Raw genomic sequence first — 17,677 nt, 5'->3', positions numbered from 1 at the left:
AAGAATAAGGTTAAAAATGACACTCAGGAGGCCTAATGATGGTTGGATCTGCTCTACTTCAGGGACCGGCCAAAGCTTGGTCCTCGCTCTCTAGAGCCATATGTCACATGTATACCCAGACAGTTCCAGACTGCTGACAGTAAAGAATGAAAATTGCATGGTGGTGCTGGATAATCAGATGCAGACATATTGATGTGTCTTGACAAAGTCTCCTTGGGTCTTGATCAGTGATTCTCAACCTATGGGTAGCAACCCCTTTGGCAAACCTCTATCTCCAAAACTATTTACATTACAATTCATAATGGTAGCAAAGTTTCAGTTAGGAATGGAATCGTTTTATGGTTGGGGCTCAGCACAGCATGAGGAACCGTGTTAAAGGGTCACAGCATTAGGAAGGTTGAGATCCACTGCTCTAGACAGCCATGGCCTTTGGTGAACAGCTTGTCCTTTGTGGGGAATCTCACTGGGAGCCACTGCCAACGAGGTTACTCTCTAATCCTGAAGCCATTGGAAGGGTTGCATGGCCATCCGTCCTTAGAGCTAAGAGGAAAAATATCTCTGCTAAATGAAACAAGTTTCTAGTCTACTAGTTCATGTCCCTTTCCGTGGGCAGTGGGATCCCACTGTTGCTCCTGTCCCTCACATTTCCACATTATGGATCTTGCCTAAAGCAAACACTTACCATTTCATTAGTCTTCCTTCACTGAGAAAATACAACCAAATAAGCTGTCAGTATTTCTTCTTAACCACAACCATGAAACATTTCTTTGGATTAAATTCAGGTTGTCCCTAGTCAGACATCAAACATGGCTCGAATCCACTCCTTTAGTAATTGTTGGGTTAGGTTATTTTTTCAGAGTTTTAGTCTGGCAATTAATTTTAAAAAGTTGTATTTATGTGTTTGTGTATGAATATACACATGTGTGTAGGTACCCATAGAGGACAGAAGTGGACATTGGGCTCCCTGGAACTGAGGTATGGGTGGCTGTGAGCTACAGTGTGGGTACTGGGAACCAAACCAAGGTCCTCTGCAAAAGCAGGACATGCTCCTGGCCCGTGAACCATCTCTCCAGCCTCTAGTCTTTGTTTTATTTTGGAGCTTCCATCACTTGTTCATGGAGGGAAGCGTGTTTCTGTCTCCTGAGAGAGGGTCGGTCTTCTCCTTTATTCTCCATTCCCCACATGGACTCTCTGCCTTTCCTCAGAGTTATCTTAAATCTTTATCTGAAGATGACGATGCATTCACAGATGATTCCAAGCTAGTTCTAGCCACTACAGTTTGTCTTACTGTCCTCCCAAAGAATGATAGATAGTGAAGGCCAACAGAAGCAAAGGCTTCTGGGAAATCCTTCCTGCACAGGTTGGTAGTGATGAACAACTGGTAAGACTTACTCTAGCGCTGGCTTTGTAACTGACTGTCCGTAGCACAGCCGTACTTGAGATCCACATTAAGTAGCTGGGTGTGGCTGGGGACACAGGGCAGTCTGTCCAGCTCCTTGTCACTTGCAGATCCAAATGTCTTCAGCTGGAGCATGAGCTCGCTCGAAAGAATTTCTGTCTTCTGAATTTTGGGCTTCCCTTTTATCCCCACCCTTGAGTTATAGGTCAGAATTTATGGTATATCCCTCACTGAATAGCAACCAGATTTACTTAGGGTTTCAGATAACAGTGAGAATACATTTATGTGTGCAGCAGAGTGCTTTGACAACTTCAGAGCACTGTCCTGTGGAGAATCTCACTCAACTCATGACGGCATCTCGTGGAGTCTCAGATACTCTAACTTCAGGTGAGAAACCAGGATGCTGGGCATTTGATGGGCTTTTGCTAAACTGCACGGTTAGGAAGCTGTGGCTGTAAGACGGGAACAGACCCACCTTCCCCCTGAGTTGACCTTCGTGGGGCTTTAATTTTACTTAGCATCTGTCACCCTTGCTAAACTCATGGATGCCATCATGTTACGGAAAGGTCATTTTGTCCAGCCTCATCCCACCTCCCTCTCAGCATCATTCAACCACGTTACTCAACTCTGTGCCCCTGGCAGACTAAGATATGTGTCTATCTGGGGCAGTCTGTATGGGAGTGGGAAAGCAAATTTCCTGTAGCTTCTCATTTCCTGGATTTTCCTTCCAGTGATCCAAGTGTACACAGTCTTTGATGGCCCCATAGCTCATTCACACTCAGTCACAGTTCTGTGCACTCAAATGTTAGTTCTTTTATTTGCCCCTAAAAACGTATAAATACTATCAGAAGAAAAGAATTAGACCATATAAATTAAACTTCAGTCATCATTCATTCAGTGAAATTAATTAATTAGTTGATTAATTAATAATTCATTTTAAGACAGAGTCTCAGTACATAGCCCTGGCTGTCCTGGCACTCTTCTCTGTAGACCAGGCCGATCTCAAACTCAAACATCTGCCAGCCTCTGCCTCCTGAGCGCAGGATTAATGGTGTACCTGGCACCATGCAGTAACTATTAACAAAGTGCTCATGATAGTGTCAGGTCCAGACTATAATCTTAGCTCTTGGGAGACTGAAGCAGGAGTTCACTACTTGAAGGCCAATGTGATCTTTCAGATTGAGAGACATGCACATATGTAGATAATTAAAAAGAAAACAGTAAAATCTTACAAAAAACAAAAACCTAACAAGTCTCTGTTCATATGTCGCCTTCCTAAGGCGGCACACCCTGGCCACCCTTGTAAAATCTGTATGCCCTCCCTCAAGGCCATGGCATCCCTGATGCCCCTGCCCACCCTGATGTCCATTTTAGCTGCTGTACTTGTCACCTGAAGTGTTTTTCCTTGTGCACTGTGTCTGTGTTCCCTGTCTGTCGCCTCTTCTGTCTTCTCCCTGGGGATCTGCAGACACCTGTTAAGTCTCTTCAGTGGGTATCCAGCAGGTATCTGTGCAATCAGTGATGTCTGAACTGTTAGGTAAACACACAGTTTCTAGTCCAGCCCAAACTGTACACACAACAGCAACAAAAGGCAAAGCGTATTCTTGATTCTTTAACATGTTCACAGCCAACACATTTGTGTCTTATTTATCTTAATTAAGAGAAAATCCCCACTAAGGAGCCATGCACTTGCCGTGTGCTCCTCAGGATGTTTTGTTATTGTTGCATGTTTTGAGCCATGAAGGACTTTCAGAACGCTGAAAACTTGGTTGTAAAATTGAAAACAGCTTAAGCAGACTTCCCAGTGACTTGATTCATACTTGCTTGTTAAGAATATTTATTTCTAGGCTGCAGAGATGGCTCAGTGGTTAAGAGCATTTGCTGTTCTCATAGAGGACCAAAATTCACTTCTCAGCATCCACCTGGCATCTCACAGCTGCTTCTGATTCCTGCTGGGAGAATCCTGTGCCCTCTTCTGGCCTCTTTGGGCATTGCACTCACAGGCACATACACAGAAACACATGAATACACATAGTTAAAAATAAATATTTATTTAAAAAGGACATTTATCTCTTCTGAGGCCCCATTTTGCCTCCATCTTAGTGTTAACAAGTATGGTGGGGTTTTGCTGGAGTGATGTCGCTTTTCCAACTTTGGACCCCTAGCTGGTTGTATTTATCCTTTATCCATGGCTCTTTAGAGATTCTCACTCAGAGACACTAACTTGTGTTCACTCCCAAGCAGTAGAATTCAGAAATCAGGATTTCTTTTTTCTCTGATATAATTTGGTATTACTTTATCATCACCTAAGTTTTCTTTCCCTTAAGACAAAAATCAGAGCATTATTGTAGCTAGGAAAAAATCTTCTATATACAAAAAAAAAAAAAAACAAAACAAAAAAAACTGAACTGTGGGCTGGGGATATAGTTCGATGGGAGAACACTTGGCTATCATATATGAGGCCCTCAATTCAATTCCCAGCAACACACACACACACACACACACACACACACACACACACACACACCTGTTATGTATTTTAAATATACAGACTTGCATTTGTATATGTATGTTTGTGTGTATACGTGTATGTATGTATTTGTGTATGTGTGTGTGAAATGTATATGTGCATGTATTATGTGTTTGTATGTGGTGGGTATGCTGTAATGCATTTGTATGTATGTGCACTTGTATGTGAGGGCACATGAGTGTGGGATTAGAGAGTGATAACTGGTGTTGTCTTCTTGCTCTCCATGTCACTTTTTGAGATGGAGTCTCTCACTGAACCCGAAACTAACCTGCTAGCTAGACCCAGGTATCCCCCTGCCTCAACTCTACCCAGCACTAGGATTGCTACACCCGGATGTGTACGTGGATGCGGTGGAACTAAATTTAGGTCACCATGCTTGTGTGGTGGATGCTTTGCTGACGGAGCTATCCCCAGCCCTCCAGCCATGATTCTTTAACAGAGGGGATTGTTCTGAAAGCTGTTGCATCTTCCCTGTGTCTGGAAAAGGGGATGTTAATATCAGAACAACCAAATCTGGATTTCCAAGGAAGTCACCAGAATAATGAGTTGCATAAATTGCTTAGCCGAAGTTAAAAAAATTGATGTCAAAAATTTGATTAGTAACTCAAGATTGGAATTTCAGTGTGCACGTGACTGAGGCAGGAGGATTGCCTCAAGTTCAACCCCAACCGGGTTGCATAATTCTAGGTCATCCTGGTCTATGGAGGTCCTGTTTCAAAAAGCCCAACGATTGATAATGGCAATAATAGTAACAATAGGTGTATGACTGCAGGAGTGACATCTGGGCAGTTACACCTGGGCTTCAGATGGACAGGCAGGGAACAGAGAGGGTCAGAGGCTCATCTCCCCAGCGAATATGACTTTGTCCTTTAGCCGTTACACTAAGGTTGGAAGTAACTACGGACCTTTAAACTCCCCACAGTGAGTGTTATCTGCCAGTGGCTGGAAGTTCCCCATATCCACTTGATCTGAGACCTCTCAGTTGTATCCCACACTGACAGTCTCTGTCACTGGCTTCATTTGGAAGGCATCTGTCATCCTCCTCCCCCACTCCCCACCTCCTGCTTGCCTTCCTCTTCTGTCCATCATGTGCCTGTCCCTCCCCCTCTCATCCTTCCTCTTCTGTCCATCATGTGCCTGTCCCTCCCCCTCTCGGCCTTCCTCCTCTGTCCATCATGTGCCTGTCCTTCCCCCTCTCAGACTTCCTCTTCTGTCTAAATGGCTCTTACCTACATTTACTGAGGCAGCTTCTGCCTTTGGTGCTGTTTACCTCTTTCAAAGCTTCCTGTCCTGTTTCAATTCCAACTGGTATTGTAAGAGTTAATAAGCAGTAGCATTGGAGGTCCAATTACATGTGAATTGCATGTAAATACTGAAAGCATTCAGTTCGTACCTGAGGTGCAAATTTAAATGGCATCCCTGCATTTTCCTGGTATCTCTACTTTCCACTCATGCCCTGTGATCTTGTCTATATGCATTTTTTTTCTTTTTGGAGCTGAGGATCGAACCCAGGGCCTTGTGCTTGCTAGGCAAGTGCTCTACCACTCAGCTAAATCCCCAACCACGTCTATATGCATTTCGTTGTTAACATTGAAATCTGCACTGGTGGGCCAAACTGTGCAGATAGTGTCTTTGCTCCAAGGCTGCGTCTCCCTTTGCCTGCAGTTCTTCCATCTGTCCTCCTCTTGATTTCCCAGCCCGATTGAGTCTTCATCTCCCTGTCATCCATCCCTGTCCCAGGAAAACAGCGTTTATGCTTGTTGCTTTGAAGTTAACTTGCGTCCTTACCCTTGTCCTCAACATTCAGCCCAGAACTTCTTAAGTTTGGGTGGAGACCTCATGCAAGGTCATGTAACTGACTCTGAGAGCTGGGGGAAACTGGCAACAGGAAAAGATTTCTGAATGCACCACAACCAAAAATTAGTTAATTGAAAATCAGATGTTTAGTGATTCTGTTGTGTTTCTGGCAGTGTTGGCCTGTGTTACATTTCAGGACTTCCCTGCAGCCACATGGGCTGCACCCCGGGAATTCACTGCAATCATATGGGCTGCACCCCAGGAATTCACTGCAGCTACTTGGTCTGTACCCCGGGAATTCACTGCAGCCACATGGGCTGCACCCCAGGACTTCACTCCAGCTGCATGAGCTGCACCCCAGGAATTCACTGCAATCACATGGGCTGCACCCTGGGAAATCACTGCAACCACATGCGCTGCACCCCAGGACTTCACTGCAGCTGCATGGGCTGCACCCCAGGAATTCACTGCAATCACATGGGCTGTACCCGGGAATTCACTGCAATCACATGGGCTGCACCCTGGGAAATCACTGCAACCACATGCGCTGCACCCCGGGAATTCACTGCAGCCGCATGTGTTGCATCATGTGATTACTGTGCAGCTTTGGTCTGAATACACAGCATGATCTCTCTACACAGTGTATGCTTTGAGGCCATTCATTGCCAACAAATGCTGAGATCGGAGACTATTGTAGGTTATACACTGTAGTGTTTTAACTGGGTATGCAAAGCTTTCTGCTCTTATAAAAACAGTATTTTCATTACCGAAAATAACGTCTTTCAACTTTTTCCAATTCTCATTCTTCAGCATGAAAGAAGTGAGCATTTGTGTGCTATTGAATTAGATTTGAATTTCATAAAAATAAGTCATTAAATGAATTTTAGCTAGTGATTAGGACCAAATTTCCCACAATTTCTAGAATGCCTCTTCACATACTTCTGCCATTTTGAACTGCATATTTATGCAGAGTGGTATTCTCAGCATTGATAGTTATCAAGCCAATCAGTGTACCAAAAACTCTGAAATCCACTGAAGATCTCTATGTTGAAGTGCCAAATACCCAACCAAGATATAATCATTATGTAAAATTACACAAGTGCATCCTTTTCATTTGTATGCAAATATGATTTTGCCTGTAATAAATAGCAAAGTTGTAATATGCCAAATAATTGTTCTCAATTTAATTTCTGGAGACAGTTGAGGTGGCTCAGCAGGTAAAGGTGCTTACCAAGCAAACCTGGTAACCAGCATTGATCCTTATATCCATGTATGGAAATAGAGAATTGATTCCATGAAGTTTTCTTCTAATTTTCATACTCAGGCCACACACACACACACACACACACACACACACACACACACACACACTCATACACACATAAATCATGAACATAATAATAATAGTAATAAATAAAATGAGTTATCAGTAAATGCTTCATTTTATACTTTTAATTAACTTAAAAGTATTTTGTTAATTCTCTGATTACTTTCTTTTATTTAAAATAGAATTTATCATACAATATACTCTGATACAGCTTCTTCTACCCCAGTATTTTGTTAATTCTCTGAGAATTTCATACAGTGTATTATGATCATATTTGCTCCTTCTCCCCAGCTCCTCCCAGAACCACCTCTCCACCCTCAACTCCAACCTGCCCAATTTCAGTTTTTCTTCTTTTTGTAAAAACCCATTGGTTCCAGTTTGTGTTATTTCTATAACCCGAGGCTGTACAAATTCCACTGGTCAAAAGGAAACATGAGTGGAAACGTTTAAGAAGTTCGGATCAGTTGCGTGTCACCGTGGACTTCCTCTGGCCTTGCTGTCTCTTTGGTCCCTCTCTTCTCCTCTGTCCCGCTGCCTGACAAGGCTCTGGCTAGGGTGCTCGCCTGCTGAGCATTCTGTTTTGTACTGGTTGCATGTTTTCCCTTGCACAGCATGCAGTGGCAGCCCCCCCAAGGGCTTCCCCTGACACTCTTTGCCTGTTTCTCCGAGGCTTGCACCATCACTTTAGTGAGGGATACCTTGTTTTCGGAACACACACCTTTAGTGTGAAATCATACCAGACTTTGAGTCGGCTCTGGGTGATGTCCCTGTGGTTTTTTCTATTTCATTGGTATTTGCTGCAATAGCTGCCTTTTCATTTCTAATTTTAATGATCTGGGTCTTCTCTCTCTCTTGGTTAATTTGGCTAAGAATTTGTCAGTCTTACTTATCTTTCCAAGAATGGACCATTTCAATCAGTTCTTTTGTATTTTTGTCTTTGTGGGTTTTTGTTGATTTTCTTGTTTTTATTTCGCTAATTATAAACCCTAACTTTGGTTCTTTTCCAGTTTTTTAATTTTTTGGAGGAGTCTGGGGAGTAGAGATGATATTTCATTTCATGCATATATGAGAGTCTCAAAAAAATTCATTTGAAAAGCTATTCTAAGTCATGTAATCAAGACTCATGTAATCATTGGCTTACAAGTTACACGGCAGAACCTTTGTTCCGGTCATTGTATCAGTAGATGCTACCTTAAAAGTGTACCTAACTAAAAAATTAGAATTGTCCTAACTATACAAACCTCCCACAGGGAATATGACTGAGACTTAGGTGTACTTATTCACAGGGACTGGAAAGCCAGATTCTGTAGAATATCCTTCCCTTCTTCCTCACCCTCCTTCTAATCTGTGACGGAAGCCTGCGTCTTGTGCATGCGTCTCAGAGCTTACCTGACCACATTTCTTCCATGAGCTTGGCTAGGAGGCAAAGTACCCCAGCAACTTCTTAGGAAGTGCGAGAAGGGCCACTGTTGGCTCCTGTAATACTTCTCTCTTTCTCTTCTCCTAGACCAGAATAAACAGAACGAGTTCCCTGTCCCTGGCATAGGTCTGGCAACAGGAAGATCAGGCTGTGTTGACTGTAAACGGCTATGTAGCTGGGTGCATCTTTATGTCTATGTATTAGGGTGCATGTGGCATAGCTTACGCATGCATGCCTGCTTGAGTTAAGATGCTTAAAGCCAAGCGGGGTGGTGGCGCACACCTTTAATCCCAGCAACTCCGGAGGCAGAGCCAGGCAGATGTCTGTGAGTTCAAGGCCAGCCTGATCTACAGAGTGAGAACCAGGGCAGGCACCAAAACAACACAGAGAAACCCTGTCTCGCAAATTGGGGGAAAAAAAAAAGCTTTCTATGAACAGAGTCCACGTCCATTCCCCACTGGGATCCCTGCTAATAAATACTTTACAGGGAGTAGTTAACTACCCTTTCGGCCGGAAATGGTATTTTCATTCCCTGGAAGAAGAAAGCAAAATGAAGCAACGCTAAGGGACCTTTTTGCAACTTACACAGTTAAAATGTGATAGAGCCAGGATCCCACCTCAGCAAGGCTGACTCCAGGCTGCATATTTGGACCACCACAGTATGATGAATGGGAAAGCCACTGCGCTGCTGTTTAGGAAAATAGTCACTTGAAAGGATACATCAAAATGATTCCTGTTGATGACAGAACTGATCCGCCACCCTCTTCCCCACCTAGTGCTTTCATGTATAGACTTCAAAAGGGCACTCATTCCTTATGTTGTCTAGGAAACAGAGTGATGCTCTTTGATCTTAGGGAATAAGAAGTTCAAATCCTTCTTACTCACACCATCCTAGAGAACAGTTCTTTGCTGTGTGTGTTCTCTGAACTCTACAAGGCTTCAGCTCGCTCATCTGGCTTGGAGAGTTCAGCCTTCGGAGTTAGGATGCACTTTCCCTGGCAGGTTAGTTCCTGTGTGCTCTGGGTCCTGTCTGTGAGTCCCTGCAGAGGTCCTCACACTCCCACCTGCTCCTTACTTCTTGCTGGGCTGTGTGTCTTTCTGCTCTGCCCTGCTACAGCTGCCGTTGTCCACCATGCTCGTTTGGAGCACAGCCTGTCACATTTCCTGTCCATGTGGTCTTTTACTATGACCCTGTTATTGACTACATTTGCAGAGTGTTGTTGAACCTGGACTCCAAGGACCCATGGCTGCCACACTATGCTGTGTAGACTGCTCCTAGGTGGCTTAGCTGGCACCTGACACCTTTTTCAAGGAAACGTTTTAAGAAGCCTGCCTTCATGTGTTCCTGTTTTTTAGCTGCCAATAAAGACACAACCCAATTCTGGTCCCTTTGGGACTTTTGGATCATTATAGTGCCACAGACTAAGAGCTGAAAACCATTTGGGCCTTTGCTCTACACTACCTTTAACATGCAGTTAAATTCCAGAACCCCAAAAAAGGTCTATGACTTGGTGCCCTGTTAAAAAGATCTCTTGTAAGCTGGGCAGTGGTGGTGCACACCTTTAATCTCAGCACTCAAGAGGCAGAAACAGGAGAATCTCTGAGTTCGAGGCCAGCCTAGTCCACAGAGCGAGTTCCAGGACAGCCTGAGCTATACACAGAAACCCTGTCTCATAAAACAAAACCAAAAACCAAAGCAAACCATAGCACTTATGACTGAGACTGTTTATCATTTGGGAGGCTGTTCTGGAGCAAGGTCCTGTTTTTAACAAATGTGATTCCCCATCATTTACCCTATTGTAGGCAGTTAGGTTAGGGGGAAAGTTGAAGTTCGCCTGCCAGCCACACTTCCTGCCTGGAATCCCTTTTGATACTGCTGCAGCTAAAACAGCCAAACCAGAGAGACCACTTGACCAGAAACTCAAACCTGGGAGTTCAGAAAACCATGTTTCTCTCCTTAGACCAGTTGCCCAGCTGTTGTGCTTAAGATTTCTTCTGAACAAGCTGTCTGAGGACCACAGGATAAGCTGCCTACTAAAAGCTCTTGGCTTTATCACGTGGTTTGCATAATTAACATTTTTCCCATCACATTTTTTATGGAGAGAAAATATTGTTAATATTGTTCATTTTAAAGGGTTGCTCAAACAAAAGGGCAAATTCTGGTTGTGTCTACTCCAAAGGGTAATCCTTCTGGAAAACTAACGAAATGTAGGGGTTGGTATCTTTTGTTTAGAAAACATTACCATTTTGTGTAATTTGAGATATAGGCAGATCTATCAAGCTCAGCCCCTTACAAAATATGATTTATTCCATTGTCCTGGCAAAGATTTAAGAATAAGATGTCATGTTGAGCCATTTTGTTTACTTTCATGAAAAAGCTCTTTTATCCTCCATCCAAATAGAAAAGGATGTGTAAGTCCAGAGGTGTTTTATAATCCAGCCCTCATTAGAAAAGAGCACAGTTGTTTTTTTTTTTAAAAGCTAGTCTTTAAAAATGGGTTAAGATAAAAATAGATTCATGTGGTAGATGGCTGCATTGTGTTCATTATAAACTTAGTGTCTTTGAGTTGAAGTCAGCACAGTGATTGTTCAAATAGAGGAAGAAAGTATGAATTCCTCTAGATGTCTGGAATGCTGACGGAGCCGGAACCATTCACCCGCTAGAGCTACCATCAGCTCCATCTGCAGAAGCCCCATGTGGGGTCTGAGCCATGGTCAAGAAGCACCTCTACTTCCATCCATGCCCAACTCTTCCCTGCTTAAGCCCAGTCATCGGTCCTCTCTCTGTCAGCATCCTGCCTGCTGCGTTTGTAGAAACAATCCTGCTTAATGGGGGCCTCAAATGGGTATCCACACAATCTCCCTACATCTCTGCAGCTTGCTCACCTCCTCACTTTTGATTGCATCTCATTAATTTCTCTGGACTCTGAGAGTCTAGAACCTGCTACACTCCCTTCTCTTTCCCTCAGTTTCCTTAAGTAAATACACCCAGTCAGTTCAACGCAGCCTCCTGCCCCTGCTGCATCTGCCTGCTCCACTCCTTGGCATCCTTCCCACCACAGTAGCCCAGTGTTGGTTTCTTAAGACTTGGCTCGCCTTCCCAGGTATAGTGCATTTGCAGTTTTCTCCTTTCCACACCATCACTGGTTCTTACAGTTATGTAGGAGCGTTCTCACCCTCAAAGCTGTGAGACTTTGAGGACCCAGGGTTCAAATGATGTGATTTAAAAGTGATGCATTTGGTTAATCTTGTCATCTTGACTAGATGCAGAATCACCTAGGAGCACATTGATGATGGTGCCTTTTTAAAAAAAGAGATTTGGTTCCGTTGTGTGTGTGTGTGTGTGTGTGTGTGTGTGTGTGTGTATGCACATGTGGACCCCCAAGGCTAGTGTGCACCAGCAGAGCTTAGAGGTGTCAGACCCCCTGGAGCTGGAATTTCAGGCAGTTGTGAGCCACCTTCCTCTGGAAGATCAGCATGCATTCTTAACCACCAGGCCATCTCTCCAATCCTCCACTGTGTTTCCTAAGACTTTCCACGGAGAAGAAAAGAGCCACCAGAATGGAAGCAGCACCACCTCACTGACTGGGGTCTAGGGCTGAATAACATTTGGAAAAAGAAGAATGCAAGCCGAGCACCAGCGTTCCCTGTGGTCTGCTTCCTAGACATGATGAGGCTCACACTTGGCAGTCATGATTTTCTTGCCACGATGTTCTGATTGATTGTATCCCCTCAAATGGTGAGCCAAACTAAGCCCTTTCTCCTTAAATTACCTATCATCAGGAATTTGGCCACAGCAAGAGGAAAAATCACCATACAGCTTCCACACAGAACAATGCTGCCATGTGGTATCTTCACTGACTGTCTGCTCAGCTTCACAAACCGGCATCCTTGTGTCCAGCACTGGGTGCCAGTCTCTAAAAGCCCTTTAGATGGTTGTCTCTGCTGTGAACTTGCTCTCCCCCACCATTGCCATTAAAGGTGTCCCACCCCTGGGGGTAGAATAAGTATCCTTTATGCCCCCTTGCAGTGCTGAGCCATAAACAGAGTTCCCTACAAAGGCACAGTGAGGTATCTTACGTTTGAGAATGTAAACTTAGGCATCGGTACACACAGCATGGCTTTCCACACAAGTTGGTATTATGTGTACCATATTAAAAGAGGTTCATTTGTGTTTGTTTTTGTGTATGGATATATAATTGGACAGGCAAGCTAATATTTGGGCCAAGTGCGTCTCCACAAAGACGTTAGCTTTAAATTTAGCCCATTATATTACTTACTACAGGGCACGTTCACTTGTTTGTTTTTCTGTTTAGGAGGCTGCTGTCATTTGTTTGTAGAACATCAGACACATACAAATTCCCTTTTTGTTCCCCATGATGAATGTCTGGCAGAAAGGACTGAGGCCTTGTATGATTTATTTTTTCAGTAATTTTATTCTGTGGTAGACGCCACAGTGTTCTATTGTAAAGTCTCCAGAAGAGTTTCAAGTTAACTCTCTTCAAAGCTGCCCCTTTGCTTATCTCTCAAGCCTAGCAGTGCTCAGGCACATCTGAGGGTTGGGACAGTGGGTATCTGAGGGTTGGAGATGGTTGGCATCTGAGGGTTGGGACAGTGGGTATCTGAGTGTTGGAGACGGTTGGCATCTGAGGATTGGAGACAGTTAGCTCAGGTTGCTGTGTGTGGGTCTAAGATGGATCTTTGTTGCTGAGTGAAATTCTGTGGTTTGGGCTGAGGAGAGTTGGTACAAAATTGTTGGTTGGTTTTCTTAGGTGCCCCTTGGGCCCCACCCACAAACTTCTTTTCAGGGTTAGCTTGGTGATCCCCATCCCGCACCAAACTCAAAGTGGAACCCAAGGGAAGTGCTGAGGTTTATACCTCAAGCCAGCACCCATCTTAGAGCTTTGCCCAGTTTTCAGAACTAATCCATCTTAGCCTCAGTTAAGATCTCCAAGGCCATTTGACCACACCACCCCTAATGTGCTATCCAAAAGATCAATTTGAAGTTATTTAAGGTTTTTAATAGCTGAGTACCTTCCAGCAGGCTTAAATACTTGCCCTTTGTCTTGCCCCATGGTCCAAATTTGCTATGTCCAATAATACAAATTGCTTTCTGTTTGGTCCATTAAGAACCAATGGAGATATACTCAAGCGCTGTACCCCTGTCTCTTGTGAATCTATCAGCTTATGCTTTACGGATTTGGAGCCTGTTATTAGTTTAGAATTATCTCATCTTCCTGAGATTTTTTCTTTCATCCTAAACAGTGATCAATTTATTGCTAATAATCCTGTTTCTTAAATTCTATTTTTTAAAAAAATACAGATCTGCCATCTCTTATACAGAGCTCACACCTAAAGCATATAATACAGAATATTCTAGAACAGCACTAAAGGAGCCAAGCCAGCATCAAGAAATCAAATACATTTATATACTCACAGTGGGAAGTATACAATTTGTTTTCATATTTTTATTTTACTTTATTTAAAACACAACTCTCCCAGTCATAGACTTCAGTTGCACCTCATTGTAAGTGATGTCTGGATTGTTTTCACTTTTGAACCCAAGCTTAAGTCTGTTCAGTGCCGGTCAACATCTTCAATCCTCTCTGTTATATTTACATCCGTTCTACTCTGTTTCCTAGTCCTTTGTTTACCATCTGTTTTGCTGACCTCATTTTCCTTATTCATTATTTAGAAATTTTGTACTTTATATTTTTATTTAGCTTTTACTTTAGTGGCTATTTTTTAAAACTTAAGCTGGACATGGGGTGTATGCCTGTAATCCCAACACTCAGGAGGCTAAAGCAGGTGAATCTCAAGGTTGAGGTTAGGCCTGGGCTACATGGCAAGTTCCAAGTCAACTGAAGATACACAATGAGACCCTGTCACTAAGTAAACAAGCAGGCAAGAGAAATAATAATGTGATATAAAGTTTATGTGCATATTTAACTTTGTAGAGTCTGAAGATGATTAATCTAATTTTCTGAACAATGATTAACTTTAATCTCCATTTCATCATATTGTTAAACATTTTAATTATGTCTTTTTGTATGATTCAATATAGTAATTGTTACTATTACAGAAAGTCAGTTCATGGGTGTTCTACTTGAGGGTACCACAAGAGGACTGAGTCTTCCAAGACAGCCTGAACTACATAGCAAGATCCTGTCCCAAAATACAAAATGAGAAAACAAATTAGAGCATGTTTGGATTTTCTGGTTTGGATTTTCCTGGGTTTGTGCCTCCTTTTGATTGTCTGGGTTTGGAGTTCTTTGAAATGATCCCCTGCTGACCCTTCCGGGCGGGTCCATGAAGAACTCTCTGTGTTGCCTTCCCTGCTGTCCATCTTAGCTGGGCTGGGAAACTTGGTTTGGCATTGGTTCTCAGCCTCTTGAAGACTTGGTCACATGATCTCTCACCTTGCGCTTTTAAGAAGCCTGCTTTGATCTCAAGGCACTGAGCCTTCTGACATTGCTTGGAAGGATTTTCTTGTGCTGTCCACTCAAAGTGGTCTCAGTGTGGACTGATTTTTTTTTTTAATTTATTTCTTCATTTTGTATTGTTTCCTTACTTTCCTGCAAATTTAATTATGCAGGTGAGGACACCTCAATTAAGCTTTGTGCAGACTCTGTAAGTGGATCTGAGGAGGAGTGCTCACGGGCTTTCTGAGCTGCCATGGTGGAAGAACCGGGTTCTGTTGTGCTTTCCTGCTCTGAACTAGTGCAGTAAGTTTGTTGTTATTGAGTTGTAGGACTTTGTATTGATCTCCGTTTCATCTTGTTGTTGGATCTAGTCTCCTCTTAAAGCTTTATAAACATCCCAACTCAGTTACCTAGCTTATTAGTTTTACCTCCTGGCTTGGAGTTGTCTGTGAATGTGAAGTGCATATTCCCTGGGTCTTCTGCAATTGCTTGGTAAAAATACTGATCAGGAGCTGTCCGTGTCTGCAGCCCTGGGGCCTGCCACAACAGCTCTGTCAGTGGACATTGATCAGAAGTCTTTGAAAGCATCTCCAGTGCGTCGTGCATTGCTGTTAGTTTCAGGGCATCTCAACGTTCTGTCCCCAGTGTTTACTTTCGGAGAACTTGCTAAGCTCAGTCCAATTGAGATCCAGCCAGCATTTCTTCAGAAGAAAGTGTGTGTCCTGAGTTCTGTGTGAGCCACAGCAGAGAGAAGTAAAGGAGAAGGAGCCCAGCTCCCTCCTTCATGCTTCTTGTGTCTCAATAGAGGAGATACTCAAGTTAGCCAGAAGGCAGCCTCATGGTCCCCTCTTCCCTGCATTTACTGGGGTGGCTTCTCCTTGAGCTGTAGGAGCTCATGACTTTCACCCTGGTTCTCTTCTTGCTAAGTTAGACACAACACTTGGCTTTGTAAAGCTCAGCAGTGTGTAGAGTTCATACAAGGCTAATTTCCATATCACTTTTCTGTGTCGGTCATTAATCCTTAATAAATTTGTGTTATTTTGCATTCCTAAAAGTTCAGAGTACGTGACAGAGTACAGGAAGATTGGACTTCAGGTCACTTCATGTCTTCTTATTCTAACAGTTTTACCCATGATTTCAGTGTTCATCAGAATTCCATCTTTCTTCTCCGAACTCCCTGTTCCCTTCAAGGCAGTACAGTACAGAAGTCTGGTGTCAATCTGGGACTTTCTGGCCTAGTCCCTTTGTGTTGACCATCTTGTCAGGGTTTCCAGCCTGCTCCAAGATGCCATCTCATTTTTCTCTAACGGGGTCTTTGAACATGTATTATGCAAACTAATGATGTAACGGGTTTAATAGAAGATCTTAACTTGGTTAGGCACTAGCTTTGTGTCCAGGCTTCAGATTTACTCAGCTTCTGCTTTTTGCTTTTGGGGTGCCAGCTAGCGTCCATCGGTTGGGAAGACCTGTCACTTTCATTTGACGCATTCCCTCCCCAGGCTGTCCCCATGCTCACTGCCTGTTCCGTGTCCAGTTCTTACCCTTACCTTTCCCATTTGGCAAGAGGATAAACTCCTGTGTGTTTTCCATTACCTCAATGTCAACATTAGTTCTGTTCTTTCCAAATTATGATTTAAAACTTGGGTAGACTTTTATTTATTTATTTTTAAATATTTAGTAGTGACAGGCGGTGTGTACAAAGGGCAGGGACTTAATCAACGCAAGCTTATGACCCGCACTTACTGGGAATTCCTCGTTCATGGGGAATAATTGCAATCCCCGATCCCCATCACGAATAGGGTTCAAGGGGTTATTGGGTAGACTTTTAAACGAGTTATCTTATTCATGTTCATGACTTTTAAATATATATAACATAATATATAAAATATATACAATATACTTTACATATATATATATAAATTTGAGTGTGTGTGTGTGTGTGTGTGTGTGTGTGTGTGTGTGTTGGCCTATGTATGCCATGGAGTATGTGCACAGGCCAGGAGTCACTGCTTCCCTCCTGTCTTGCTTTGAGGCAGGTCTTGCTTTGAGGCACGAACTCTCTTCATTTTTTTTTTGCTACACTGCATGTGCCAACGTTTGCTTTTCAGGTGTGTGGGGTACATTGAAAATAGTGTCCACTGAGTACTTAACATGTAATCCCTCTCTACATCCTGCTGTGAGCACATTTCCTACATGAACATCCAGGCATCGTCTTTCCCTCGTGCTTTCTCGACATTTCACCTGTGCCTTGTGTTCTTGTCTTTATGTGTTGATGACCTACAGCAATTAACACGATGCTGTGTGTGTGACAGACACACAACCCACATAGAATGGAAAATCTAATTAGCGACTTCCTAGATTAAAACACGCTCATAATTGCAGTTGGCACTTTCCCCAAACCGCCTGACAAGTTGTGAACTTCAGGTTTATCTTGGTGGCAACCATAGCGCCCTCATGTGGTTAGTTTGGGAATGGCCAGAGACAGACAGTAAGACAGGATCGCTCAATCAGCTGCTAAATATTGACATACTATTTCTAGGGAAGACATTTCCCTAAAGAGAGCACAGATGGGGTCTGAGAGGGAGCCATTTCCCAGGTACTTATCTTAAGTGCTGCAATCCCAGATGACGTTCTGAGTGGGGGTAAACATAATATCAAATGATTACTGTAGAGACGACGCTAGTCTTCTTGACAAACTCTCTGGGGCTGGGGCTTCTGCTTTCTCTGTCTCTCAGAAGACTTGTGAAATCGTGAGACATGGGCATGGAGTGAGGCAGAGTCC

General features: G+C 43.3%; 1 protein-coding gene across 1 annotated transcript in view; it reads left to right on the top strand.

The window, feature by feature from the left end:
- Positions 1–17,677, top strand: part of Kif6 (kinesin family member 6) — a 304,808-nt gene that overhangs the window by 13,628 nt on the left and 273,503 nt on the right. The gene's annotated exons all lie outside the window — the stretch shown is intronic.

This window comes from Onychomys torridus, chromosome 18 (assembly GCF_903995425.1).
Source record: "Onychomys torridus chromosome 18, mOncTor1.1, whole genome shotgun sequence".
NCBI lineage: Eukaryota > Metazoa > Chordata > Mammalia > Rodentia > Cricetidae > Onychomys > Onychomys torridus.
Note: the sequence above shows the minus strand (reverse complement) of the source record. Positions and strands in the feature narration are given on the sequence as shown.